The following is a 13,302-nucleotide window of genomic DNA, read 5'->3' on the forward strand; positions in this document are numbered from 1 at the left end:
GTCACTGGACTCCAGGGGTTGCCTCATTATCGGGGGTTCATTCAGGGTGGAAGCAGCAGCCAAAGCTCTTCCCACAATCGGGGCACTCATATGGCTTCCCTTACCAGTGGGTCCGCTGGTGTGAGGTCAAGATAGAGCTGTGGGCGAAGCTCTTCCCACACTCCCCACACTTGTAGGGCCTCTCCCCAGTGTGGATCGGAGCTGGTCTGAAACCTCTTCCCACATTCCAAGCACTTGTAGGGCTGTTCCCTGGTGTGGATGCCCTGGTGGGTATGGAGGTGGGAGCTGATCCTGAAGCTCTTCCTACATTCCCGACACATGTAGGGCCATTCCCCGGTGTGGATGCACTGATGGGTAAGGAGGTCGGAGTTCTGCCTGAAGCTCTTCCCATATTTCCCACACGTGTAGGGCCATTCCCCAGTGTGGATGCGCTGGTGGATGCGGAGGGGGGAGCTGTCACTGAAGCTCTTCCCACATTCCCCACACACACGTAGGGCTGTTCCCCAGTGTGGATGCACTGGTGGCTGAGGAGCTTGGAGCTCTGCCTGAAGCTCTTCCCACATTCCCCACATGTGTAGGGACGTTCCCCAGTGTGGATGTGCTGGTGGGTGAGGAGGTCAGAGCTCTGCCTGAAGCTCTTCCCACATTCCCCACATGTGTAGGGACGTTCCCCAGTGTGGATGTGCTGGTGGGTGAGGAGGTCAGAGCTCTGCCTGAAGCTCTTCCCACATTCCAAGCATCTGAAGGGCTTCTCCCTGGTGGGAGGCTGCTCAGGGACCACCAGGTCGGAGCTCCAGCTCAAGCTCCGGCCGCCTTCCTGGCACAGGCTGGGTCCTTCAGGCTGGGTCCTTCCTCCTCAGAGCACCCTGGGCTGGCTTTGGAGCCCCTCCTCCGGGGGGATCTCTGGGCTTTTTCCTCCCAGTTTCCTTCCTGCACCGTGGAGCCATTCAAAATGGCCTCTCCCACCAGGTTCTGCCAGGGGGATTTGTCCTCCGGGCTCTCCATCCTCAGCTCAGGGCCTGGGGCAGGAAGCAAGAAGGACGGGGAGGGGATTTGCCTCTGACCCAGAGGGAAGGCCAAGGACATCCCCCAACTCCAGCCCCGGCAGGACGGTGGCAGCAGTGGGCTTGTCCTGCAGCCGGGGGCAATGCTTGGCTGCCAGAGGCAGCACAAGACCAGGCCTAGGGGCACTGACTTCCTCCTCACCTGCCTGGGGGGGCCCATGGCATCTTCCTCTTCCTTGCAGCCTCCTCCTCCATCTGCCCAAGCTTTGGGAAGGACAAATCCTGTTGGGGGGGAAAACAAGGGGTGAGGGCATTGTGGTTTGGGGGTTCCTCCTGCCCAAATCCATCTTTAGAACTCACTGGGCACCCTGTGTCCATAGAAACCTCCCAAACACCAAGATTCAGCCCAGAAAAACCAAAACCACCAAGATTCAGGCAAAAACCCCCTCAGAAATAGCAGGAAGACCCCTGCTCCCCCAAACAGCAAAAAGTTGAGATTCAGCTAAAAAATACTCCAAAATATGAAGATTAGCCCAAAAAACCTCTCCAAAAGTTCCCCCTCTCTGGTCTCTCCTCTCTGGGGTTCAGAGCGTCTCCCCTGCCTGGGATGCTGGGGGTCCCACTTAAGGATGCTGGGAGTGTTGGGGGTCCCAAGGGTCCCTTCTCCTCTGACTCTCACCTTTGGGGTGCCGTGTTCCCAGGCATTCCCTCTCTCCAGGTTCTCCACTTTGTTGTCCCAGGGATCCCAGGGGTCCCCACTGTCCTATTGTGCTGCTCTGATCCAGCAGAGTAGTTTAAGAACAGGTGGTGGTAAAGTGTGGTCTGTCCCAAATGTATTAAGGCTCTTTGCCCCAAAGAAATGTCTGTGCCCTGAGAGCATTGGATTCAACAGCCCCCAGCGCGCCACAGTAAGTTGGGAGTTCAGGGGGGGCTGTCACGGGTGACAGCGGGTCTGTCAGCACCTTGGCACATACTGACGAAGCAATAGATGTTGACCAGATCAAAGTATACCCCTGAGATGGACTGAAAGAGAGGACTGAAAATGGAGGCCCTGATCCTGACAACATACTGATGCATCCTGAAGAAGCTGTCCTGTGGGAACAGAGAATACTGTCTCATGAGAACAGGAGCACTGTCTCATGAGAACAAGGACCTGTTTTGAACGAGAGTAGTTGGGAAGAACATCAACATGAGAGAAAAATAAGAGCAGGTGCTCGGGACTGTTGTGGGAAAGAACTGGGCTGTTTTGAGAAAGAGCAAAGTTGTTGTGAGAAAGTAGAGTTTAGAAAATGCACCTATTAGCTGTAAGAATTCTGGTGTGAAAGTTTGAACTGTCCTATCCGTGTGCATTACGTGTGTTCAAAAACTGTACTTAAGGGGCTGCGCAGCAGCCCCGGCTGTCCCTGCTTTTTTCTTGGAATAAACTTTGCTGGAACCTTTTTTCGTGTCGCTTTGGCCGTTCCGACATTATCAGCGACAGGGGGCCAGCCCCCTTTGCCAATCCCTCTGTGCACAAAGACCCCCATGGGACCGTCAGACCCACCAGACCACCTCCCCTTTTCCATCCTTCTCCCTGTTCCTTCCACTTTTCCATGGTCCCCTCAATTCCCAGCTCCCCCAGGATCACTTTTGGGGTCCCAACCCCCACGTTTTTTCTCCCTCTTCCACCCCTTCCACATCATTCCCCCACTCCCCAGCCCCTTCATGCTCAATTTGGGGGTCCCACCCTCCCCTTCCCCCACTCTGCTGACCTCTCCCACCACTGTCCCATCATCCCCTAAACCTCAGTGCCCCTTCCCCCCCACTTTTGGTGGGTCCCACTCCCCTCCCACTCAGGTTGGGGTCCTACCACCCATTTTGTCCTCTCTGATCCTCCTTTTCCCACCGACTGCCCCCTTCCCACCCCCCACTCACCTGAGAACTCCTTGCCTGCAGCCGAGGGGGCTCCAAGCACCACCAGTGCCCAGAGAAGTCCCCCAGAAAAGGGGTTAGGTAGGGTTCTGGGTGGGCTTTGAGTGTGTTTGGGGGTCCTTGAGGGGCTGTGGGTTAGGGTGTCTCGCTGCCACCTCCCCAGCCCCACTGAGCCGAGAAGCACCAGGAAATCGCTCCCATTGACTAAGAAACCTCGACACAAGTTCTTTATCTCATGACCTTCTCAGCTTATTCCTTCCTGCTCCCAGCCCCCTTTGCTGGCTGTCTCTCTCCTCCCTGTGCCCATCAGTCACAGCTGCAGTTCTTCCCTCCATCGCAGTCTGGGGGCCCTGCTGAGGAGGTGCTCAAGGAGTCAGTGGTGGCCATCTCCTGCTGCTGCAATTCCTTTCCCCCAGTTATGGCTCAGTGTGCCTGACTTCCCTCCTGTGCCTCTGGGCCAACCAGTTCATTCCTCCTGGCATTGTCTTCTCTTCTCCCTCAGGAATCAGCCGAGCGTCCAACGTTGCCAGGGCAATTGCTGAATCATCCCTGTCCAGTTGCAGCAACCGCTCAGCTCCAAGAGGCCCTGGGAGCGGAAGGCAGCCCCCCGTGTCCGTGCGGCTCCGCCTTCGCCGCCTCTTTGAGCCGGGAATTCCGCCGCGCTACAGCTGCGGCAGCGGCAGCGCCGGGCGAGGAAGGCGCAGAGGCCGGGCGGGGCCCCTGGTTCCCCCGGGCGGTCCTTCGGGCCTTTCCCTGCCCGGGCGGGGCGAGCGGCCCCCGCGGCCCCCGCGGCCCCCGCTCCCTCGGGCCTTTCCAGCCCTCGTGGGCAGCGAGGGGCGCTGGATGGTCCCTACGAACCCCCTGCCCTCAGTCCCTCCTGGGCTGGCACATCTCCGAGCCTGTGTCACGGCACCGGCTGCTGCCAAGGGACGGCCTTGCTGCAGTTTGCACTTAAAATAAACAAATTGGGGCAGGGGAGCAGCCCTGAAAACCAGGGCTTTGCTCCCACGGCTCTGCAGGGGCTTCCCACAGTCTCGGCTTCCTTTGGGCATCCCTGCTCAGGCATGGGCTCCTCCCGGCCTGCAGGGGCATCTCTGCTCCATCCCGCACTCATCCACAGGTCACAGGCCCTTCAGCTCAGGTTCACCCAGAGCTCCAGCTGGTTCCGTGGAGCAGCGATCCCCTGACCCCCTGCCAGTGCGGACACCTCGCCAGGGCTGTTTCTCCAAACCACCAAACCACATGTGCCAAACGCCCTGGTTGGTCAGTGCCGGCTGGGGGAGTGGGCACTTGGTAAGGTAACGAGAAAACTGCACCCAGGCTGGGCTGAAAGAGGCTTCAGCACCACTTCTGATGCCCTGGGGGCAGCATCTGGCTTCTCCCAAACAGAGAGATGGCACTTGTTCCTCTGCAGGGAGTCAAGGGCAGGAGGGTGACTCCTGCTGCATGGATGGAGTGGCAGAGGATCCCTTGGGTCCCCAGGACGGATCAGCACTTGGGGATACAAACTGCCCTGGGGCTCAGGATGCAGCTGCCAGCACAGATTTCCCTGCAAAGTCTGCAGTGAGTCAAGGTCTAGAGTCGATTGTGCCCCATGGATGGGATTGCAGAGGCTCCCTCAGGTCTCTAGCATGAATCAGCAACCAGGAATACACACAAAAGGCCCCTCGGAGATTTCTGGGTGAGTGTCCTGTAGGGAGGGGACAGTGTCACCCCACCAGGGCAGGGCTGGCAAGTGGGAGGCTGCTCCAGGTGTCTGGAAGAGGCCTCGTGCTCTGCTTGGCCCCAGCAGTGGCTGGTACCAACACCCCCGGCTGCCCCTGGCCCTGGGCAGCTCTGCTGCCACAGGCTGTGCCCTCACCGTGGCCCTGCAATGGCCCTGGCTGTCTCCCACCCGTGTCTCTGCCCATGTCCCTGTCCCTTGGCTCTCTCTCTGCCAGCTGAGTGTGGGGCACATGGGCTGGGGGTCCCTCCCGCGCCCCCCAGGCAACCAGCATTGGCTGGGGGGATGTGAGGGCTGGGCCTACTCAGGACAGCACCATCCTTGTGGCTAGTGGCTCTTTCCTGCCCCACACAAGAGGTTCCCGTCTCCCCCAGTGCTCCCCTGCTGCTGCCTCTTGTCCTGGCCCTGCCTTTGCTGCTCCCTTGGCTGTGGGAGCAGCTGCAGGGGGGGGATGGCAGCAGCTTCAGCTCCACGGCAGTTCCTGGGGGGAGCTCAGCCTGGGGGGGATGGGCAGGGACCTGATGGGGATGGACAGGGGCCCAGCAGGGACAGGCAGGGCCTGGAGAGGAAGGCACAGGGATAACCTGTCCCCCCACAGTGCCAGTGCCATCTCTGCTCCTCCTTGCAGGATAGGGAGAGTTTATGTTCCTGGGTGTCCATGATCTCAGGAGTTGGAGCTGCTCAAATCAGCGCCTGCATCTCTGCAGCAAAGCCCCAGCTCACCTGGCACACAGGGGATGGAGACAGCATCTTCTCAGGGCTGGGCACTCACAGTTTCAGTTCTTCCCCACCACAGGGCTGTCCTTCCTCAGCAGCACGTCTGCCTTGCAGGGTCGCCTCAGGGCCAGCTCTGGGGTCACCTCTGTGCCATTTCTCAGGGTAACCTCAGGGTCTGGTCTCAAGGACATGAACCTGCAGGGAGGGGAGATGATGTGGAAGCTGAGGGGTGCCTGCTTGGACTGTGCTGTGGGCTTCTTTCTCCTAGAACCACCCCACAACTTATCCTGCTTTTCTAACACCACATATTTACAGACTAACCTTGTATATATATATGTACAGACATCTCTATCACCCTGCGGATAGAGCCTCAAGCATGTGCTGCCATAGGAATGTGAATCAGAGAATCACCCGGGTTGGAAAAGACCTCTGAGATCATCAAGTCCAACCCTTGATCCAACTCCGCCGTGCTTCCCAGACCATGGCACTGATGCCACATCCAGTCTCACCTTAAACACCTCCAGGGATGGTGACTCCACCCCCTCCCTGAGCAGCCCATCCCAATGGCTGATTACTCTCTCTTGAAAAGATTTCCAACCTAAACCTCCCCTGGCACAGCTGAAGACTGAGCCCTCTTGTCCTACTGCTGGTTCCTGGGAGCAGAACCTTACCTCCACCTGGCTACAACCTCCTGTCAGGGAGTTGTAGAGAGTGAGGAGGTCTCCCCTGAGCCTCCTCTTCTCCAGGCTCAATAAACCCAGCTCCCTCAGTCTTTCCTCATAGGTCTTGTGCTCCAGTCCCTTCCCCAGCCTTGTTGCTCTTCTCTGGACCTGCTCCAGCCCCTCCATGTCCTTCCTGAACTGAGGGCCCAGAACTGGACACAGCACTCTGGGGTGGCCTCACCAGTGCTGAGGACAGGGCAAGAATCCCTTCCTTGCTCCTGCTGCCACACTGTTCCTGATCCAGGCCAGGATCCACTGGCCTTCTTGGCCACCTGGGCACACTCTGGTTCATGTTCAGCTTCCTGTCAATCCAAACTCCCAGCTCCCTTTCTGCCTGGCTGCTCTCCAACCACTCTGTCCCCAGCCCATGGGGCTGCAGGGGGTTGTTGTGGCCTTGGCCTGCTTGAACCTCATCCTGTTGGAATCAGCCTGTAGATCCAGCTTGGCCAGGTCCCTCTGCAGAGCCCTCCTGCCTTCCATCAGATCAACACACCCCCCAACTTGGTGTCATCTGCCAATTTGCTAATGAAATGCCTGGTTCTGCAGAAGCTGGAGATGCCCAAGGGGCAGCAGGACCAAGTCAGGGGCCTAAGGGGCCTGGGGGGTTTTGGGGTCTGGGAGGGTCCTGGGGGAGCTGGGGAGGGGCTTTGGGGATTGAGGGCACAAATCAGGACAGACCAGTACAGACCAGTAGAGACCAGTACCTCCTCACTGCTCCCCAGATCTCTCCTGGAGCTGGGCCACGTTGTCATGGGACAGCTGAGCCCCCCCCAGTGCCCTCCCAGTACAGCCCAGTGCCCCCAGTACAGCCCACTGTGTTCCTGTCCCAGGGTGCTGAGTGATCCCTCTTTGGGGGGGGGGGGGGGTTGGAAAGGATTTGAGGGGGGGGCTGTGGGAGATTTGCAGGGATCTAGGAGAGTTGGATGGGGATTTGGGGGGTTTTGGAGGGGCTTTGGGTGCATTTGGGGGAGTTAAAAGGGGTCTTGGGGACATTGGGGGGTCAAAGGGATCTGTGGGGGGAGGGAATTAAAGGGAAAATGTGGGTTAGGGGACATTTGAGGGGGGTCAATGGGGCCTGGGAGGGGAGAGGAGGGGCAGCACCACAAGCAGGTGAGTCCTGAGACCCCCCTGGTGTCTCCAAGACCCTCTTGGTGTCCCCAGTTCCCCCCTTGACACCCCAAGACCCCCCTGGTATCTCCAATGTCCCCAAGGCCTCTCCATGGCCCCAGTTCCCCCCTTGACACCCCCAATTCCACTGTCCCCAAACCCCATCCCTGATGTCCCCAACCCTCAATCTCACCCCAGGAGCCCTTCCTGGACCCTCTAACCAAAAATGCGTGCTCCCCCATCCCCCTGCTCACAGAAAGGCCAAGGGCATCTGGGGACATGCTGGGGACAGTTGGGGGCCTTTGCAGGGCACTGGGGGATAACTGGGGGATACTGGGACACACTGGGGGGAACCAGGGGGCACTGGGATGGACTGGGGGGTTACTGAGGGACGCTGGGCAGGCACTGGGAAGGACTGGGGAGTTCCTGGGGATTTCTTTTACACACGGGGTGACGCTGTGAGGTTACTGGGCCATACTGGGGGTTACTCGGTGCTCACTGGAGGATCTCTGGGCCATACTGAGGGGCAGTGGGAGGTCACTGGGACACACTGGGCAGTCACTGAGGGGGTTACTGGGCCGTACTGAAGTTCACTGGGAGGTCACTGGGATATACTGGGGCACTGGGATCCCCTTACCCAGATGTGGTACATCTCCCCCCTGGACTTTGGAGGACACCTCCAGGACACATCCTTTGGGAGCTGGGAGATCCCCTGAACCCCACTGTTGGGCCCCCCTTCCTGTGGGGTCTCTGTGTGTTGAGTTTTGGGGTCTCTGGGGTTCGGCGGGGGGGGTATTAGGATCCCCTTTCCCTGGGGTTGGTTCACCAGGCCGGCAGGGGTGCTGTGGCGGGAAGGGTAATGGCGGATTGCGCGGGGCCTCATGGGAGTTGTGGTTCCCTCATGAGTACTCTACCCGTGCACCTGCGCTGTGCAGCCAGGGCGTTGGGAGAGCCCCCTCCCGAGCGGGTTCCAAGGAACCGAATCCAACATTCAGGTTGTTGGGAGGCCCCTTGACCCCACAGCTCTCGAGAGGGCTCTGCTTCTCGGGAACCCCCGAACCCTTCTGCTGAACCCTCCCAAGCCCTCCAGCCTTTCCACCCACAGCCCTGCAGCCTCCGAGGGGATCCCCAGAGCCTCGCTCTTGCCGCAACCACCACCAGGTCTCACAGCATAGCACAGCAGCAGTTGCCATTGCTTCCCAGCAGCTAACATGGCGCTCTGTGCGCACTCTGCCTTTACAGACCCCCAACTACAGCCAATCAGGCTGCGGTCAGGCCACTTGCCTGCCCACCATGGGAGTTGTAGTCCTTGCAACTGGTCATGGCCGCCCTTTCCACTTGAGTGGAGTGACGACAGGACGTTTTTGGTTTTTTGTCTTTCTGTCTTCCTTTTTTTCCCTCTTTTTTTTCTTTCTTTTTTCTTTCTTTTTTCTTATTTCCCCTTTTTTCTTCTTTCTTTCTTTTTTTTTTTTTCCTCTTCTCGGCAGCCAACATGGCACTCTGCGTGTGCTCCGCCTTTAGAGACCCGCGCCATAGCCAATCAGTGTGTGGCCACGCCTCCCATCCACACACCACCATGCCTCCGCTCCGCGCGGTGCAGTAAGGGAGTTGCAAGTCCTTGTGGTGGCTCATGGCGACCCTTTGCACTTAAACAGGGTAATGATACGATGTCTTTGTTTTTTGGAGGTTTTTGTCTTTTTTTTCTCTCTTTTTTCTTTCCTTTTTTCTTTCTTTTTTTCTGTCTTCTGTCTTTTTCTCCTCTTTTTTCCTCTTTTTTCTCCTGTTTTGTTTTTTCTTTTTTTTTATTTTTTCTCATTTTTTCCTATTTTTTCTTTCTTTTTTCTTGTAGGACACGTGTCCGGGGCACGGGGGACATGCCGGGGCTGAGAAGCCCAAAGGAGCATGTGGCTAAATAGATAACCCTATTGGTTAGAAGGTCACATGATATCAGGGTATAAAGGGAAGTGCCAAATTTGAAATAAAGTCTCTTTGTCTCACCACCTCACAAGGAGTGTGCTTCCTTCTTTACCATGTAAAATATCCGCCACACTACATATGGCGCACCCAAACTAGGGACTTTTCAACTTATATTGTCAGTTTAGCATATCCTGAATCAGGCACAAGAATCGGTAATTCCGGCATTGTCTCCATTTTATCGAGACGGGAATTTTCACCGAAAAAAACATTGACGTCAGTAAATCGTTGTCTCAGAGCATCTGAGAAATGCAATCCTAGTTTAGTGAGCTCCAAAAATATTAGAGATAGTGCATAGAAGAAAGAAGAAATAAGAAAAGAAAAAACCGACAGATCGAGGCAGTCGGAGAGGCGGAACGGGGTCCAATATACACCAGAGCAGTGAGTTAGGCTGAGAGGCAGCCCCAACATCTAACACGCAGCCAGGACACTTCCCTAAGCGGCAGCATCTCCGCAGCTCGGAAACCCGGGTGGCGGAGCACGCTAAAAACACAGGTGTGATAAATTGGACCACAAAGGATCAATATATCAATTAGAATTTATTAATTGTAGCAAGAGAATATGAGCAAAGAACAGCGCTGGGCGACAGGGGAGTCACAGCTCCGCCAACTGCCGCAGTGTCGTGTTGAAACAGTCTCTTTTTATATGCTTTTAGTTCCGCTTTCTTTGATGTGGTCGTCGTACTCTGTGCATGTCTAGGTTGTTGCTAGGGGGGTCTTTTTCTGCCTCCCAGTGGTCGTTGAGGCTGAAGTAAGACGTCTTCCTCCGGTATCTGCCCTTTGGCTCATATAGCAATCATCTTCCTTATATGGGCTGTCCTTATATTTCTTGGAAAATTCAGCGACCTTTAAGATATGTCTAGCTTAAGCATTAACACTGTTCTTTGTGGTTTTTGCACTTGCCTTAGTTTTCAGCTTCAGCTTCAGCATAGCGGTTAAGCAAGTACATCCTGTTTGATAAACAACCACTCTACTATAATTTATTACACAGGGACACCCCGCCGCCGCCACAGCTGAACCAATCGCGCAGAACTGGCCCCACCGTTGCCTGTAACACCCCAGCCCCACCGCCAGACCCCACAGAGCCCGCATCAGTTTTCTGCCCAGCAGAAACTACTGCAGCTCACTGCCGCTGCCTGCCGATTCCTGCCAACCCCTGCCTGTCTGTGACGACAGCGTAGACCCTCCAAACCGAGGAAAAACCACTCAGAAGCTGCGGAGACCCCAAAAGAACTCTCCATCGCTTTTCGCCGCTTTTTGCTGCCGGACCGGCGCTAGGACCGCCCGCCGCCCCTGCCGGCCCCGCGCCATGTTTAAAAGCCACGCGGCACCCACTGAAGCTGCGCCGCGACCCCGCCATGCCCCCCCCACTCCACATTCAAAACTGTGCAGGACCTACTGAAGCCGAGCACCACTTCTCGCTGCTTCCCACCGCCGCCGGAGAGCCCCCGAGCCCTGCGCCGCGTGGAGGGAGCCCCCGCCACGCCACCGCCGCCGAACCTGCCCTGCACCGAAAGCTGCCACTTTCCGCTGCCGCCGCCGCAGCCCGCGCTGAGGACCAGAGCCGCCCATACTGCAGCCGCCCCCCCCCAGCCGCTTCCAGCTACCGCCGGAGAGCCCCCGAGCCCCGCGCCGCGCAGAGGGAACCCGCACGGAAAGTTGCCATGTGCCCGAGCTGCGCAGGGCGCCCCACGCCCCCTCCCCGCTGCGCCGCTGCTACCGCAGCCTCCGCAGCGCCGGCAGCCCCCGCTTGAAGACACCACTTGTGCCCGCCACTTGCCACCACGCACCTGCAGATGCCAGTGCTGAGCCCGCACCCGCGCCAGCGCCTGCTGCAGCCTGACGGCCGCCGAGCCCGACTGACAGCGCCTCCGCCACCCACGCGGACCGAGTCAACTGAGAACTGGGACAAGCCAGCAAATAGACAAAGACTTTCCAGCGCGCACGTCTACAACACCGAGATTTAGAGGTAAAATGGGAAATTTTCTCTCCACTGAGATATCACAGGACACAGATGCACTGGCTATCCTGCTAAAACCATATCATATACAAGCTACAAGGGCTGAACTGACAGAGTTGGTATGCTTTATTAAGGCAGCTGTCCCTGAACTGCCATTAGTTGAAGCCCTTCACATAGCAGTATGGGACAAAATAGGAAACCTTATAAAACAGAAAGCGCAGGGGGGAGACCCTCAAGCTAACAATGCTTTTCCAGCCTGGCAAGTCATAATGTCTGCACTAAGCAGAGCACACAAATGGACAATACACGCATCCAACACCAACACACACCCCCCCGCTCACACTGCTGGCAGCAGCCCGACTTTAGGCGTAGGAGCTTAAACACACAAAGTCCGGTGGGGGGAGGGAGAGGAGCTGTTCGTAACTTAAGTATTGGGTCAGGAACGGGGAGCCAAAGGGACGCAGGTCGGCGGGAAGGGACGAGGCCTGTGATGCGAGATCCCAGCCCATGGGACCAGCGCAGAGGGCCCCGTAATAGCGATGTGGGGGGTAACCCAGCAATCCTCCTCTCTGCCACCCGCTTTCCCGAGCAAGAGAGGAAGCAGCTTAAGGTTGGCAATTTGTGGCCCCCCACATCAGCCAGCGCTTTGTGCCCCTCCACCTCAGCCAGCGCTGGGCTGGACTTATCCAACTGGGACACAGTCTTCATAACTTCCACAGAGGTAGTGCTAATCCCGACTGGGCGTAGGGGTCCCCTTAGCCCAGGGGTACACACAGTACTGATTGGAAGGTCGTCCAATACCAAAATGGCTTTATTTATGCTGCCTGGAGTGATAGACTCAGATTCTCATAGTGAGATTCTAATAATGACCTGGATCCCTTCACCCCCCTGTTTCATTCCAAAGGGAATGTGTAGCCTGTGTGGCTACAGGAAAAGAACTTAAGTGGATTCCTTCCAGATGTGTAAAACCCCATTCAGGTACACAACCACAACAGCAAGAACTGGAGTAACACAGAAGTTATAAAAAGGTTATGTTTATGTTTCAGGTTTACATTAAGGGACAACCAATGTAGTGAAAAGCAGTCTGCAAAGTATCTGTGTGTGTGTGAGATGAATGAAAGGTGGCCACCGATGAATGAAAATGAATGAAAAGAGTGAATGAATAAAAAAAAGTTGTTTGACTGGACAAATATTAAAACACAAAACACCTCACAAAATAACATTACCTCTGCCACAAGGTCATTTTAAAAGAATTTAGTTTTGCTAAGTTTATCCTGTTTCTTAAATAAAGTTGAACTCCCCAGTTACTAAAAACCCTCAGATTAATAAAGGTTACAAGTTTATACACGGTTGGGCTAAGGCCCCTAAGTTAATAAAGTTATTTCTCCAAGTTGCACTACCTTTACGAATATAAGAAAGTTTCATAAGGTTTACCATAGAGGTACAAGAAGCCAAGCAAACGATGTGCTGGGTCATTGCAAGCTTTGGTAGTTTACAATGTACTGTTCTAATTGTTTTCACTGTTGTTATTACACTGTTTTTGTGACCTTCTTAAATAATTGAGAGGGGGGTGCTGTAGGAGATGTGTCCAAGGCACGGGGGACGTGCCAGGGCTGAGAAGCCCCAAGGAGCATGCGTCTAAATGGATAACCCTATTGGTTAGAAGGTCACATGATATCAGGGTATAAAGGGAAGCGCCAAATTTGAAATCAAGTCTCTTTGTTTCACCACCTCACAAGGAGCGTGCTTCCTTCTTTACCATGTAAAGTACCTACCACACTACATTTTCTCTTTTTTTTTGTCCTTTTTCTATTTTTCTTCCTTTTTCCTTCCTTTTTTCTTTTATATTTTCTTTTTTTTTTTCTTTTTTTTTTACATTTTATTCTATCAGTTGTATTTTCAAGGAAGATTTAAACACATATCAAAACAATCTCCATGTACGTAGCTTACGACAACAGCTAATCTGGCATTCTTCCAGGTTTGTGACAATTCCCAAGATCACAAACACTGAGACAAAAAGGGTGGAAGCAAAGCAACTTTATCCTTTCCCTTGCCATAGTGTTCAGTCCACACCGAGCCCTGGATTTCTAGAAAGCCACTGGGCAGAAGCAGCAGATGGAGCATGGTGCTTGGCAGGAGGGGCAGGCAGGATGTGCACCTTCAATTAGAGACACTTAAATTATCC

At 55.4% G+C, this 13,302-nt stretch overlaps 1 long non-coding RNA gene across 2 annotated transcripts; it reads left to right on the forward strand.

Annotated features, from left to right (window-relative positions):
• Nucleotides 1-8,131: 8,131 nt before the first annotated feature.
• Nucleotides 8,132-12,855, forward strand: LOC135424813 (uncharacterized). 2 transcript variants are annotated; one of them, XR_010435369.1, is made up of 3 exons: nt 8,132-8,179; nt 8,672-8,840; nt 12,697-12,855. It is a non-coding gene; the product is annotated as an uncharacterized LOC135424813 (long non-coding RNA). The 2 variants fall into 2 exon arrangements; XR_010435368.1 differs by lacking the exon at nt 12,697-12,855 and adding an exon at nt 9,034-9,160.
• The last annotated feature ends 447 nt before the right edge of the window (nt 12,856-13,302 follow it).

This window comes from Pseudopipra pipra, chromosome 19, assembly GCF_036250125.1.
Source record: "Pseudopipra pipra isolate bDixPip1 chromosome 19, bDixPip1.hap1, whole genome shotgun sequence".
NCBI lineage: Eukaryota > Metazoa > Chordata > Aves > Passeriformes > Pipridae > Pseudopipra > Pseudopipra pipra.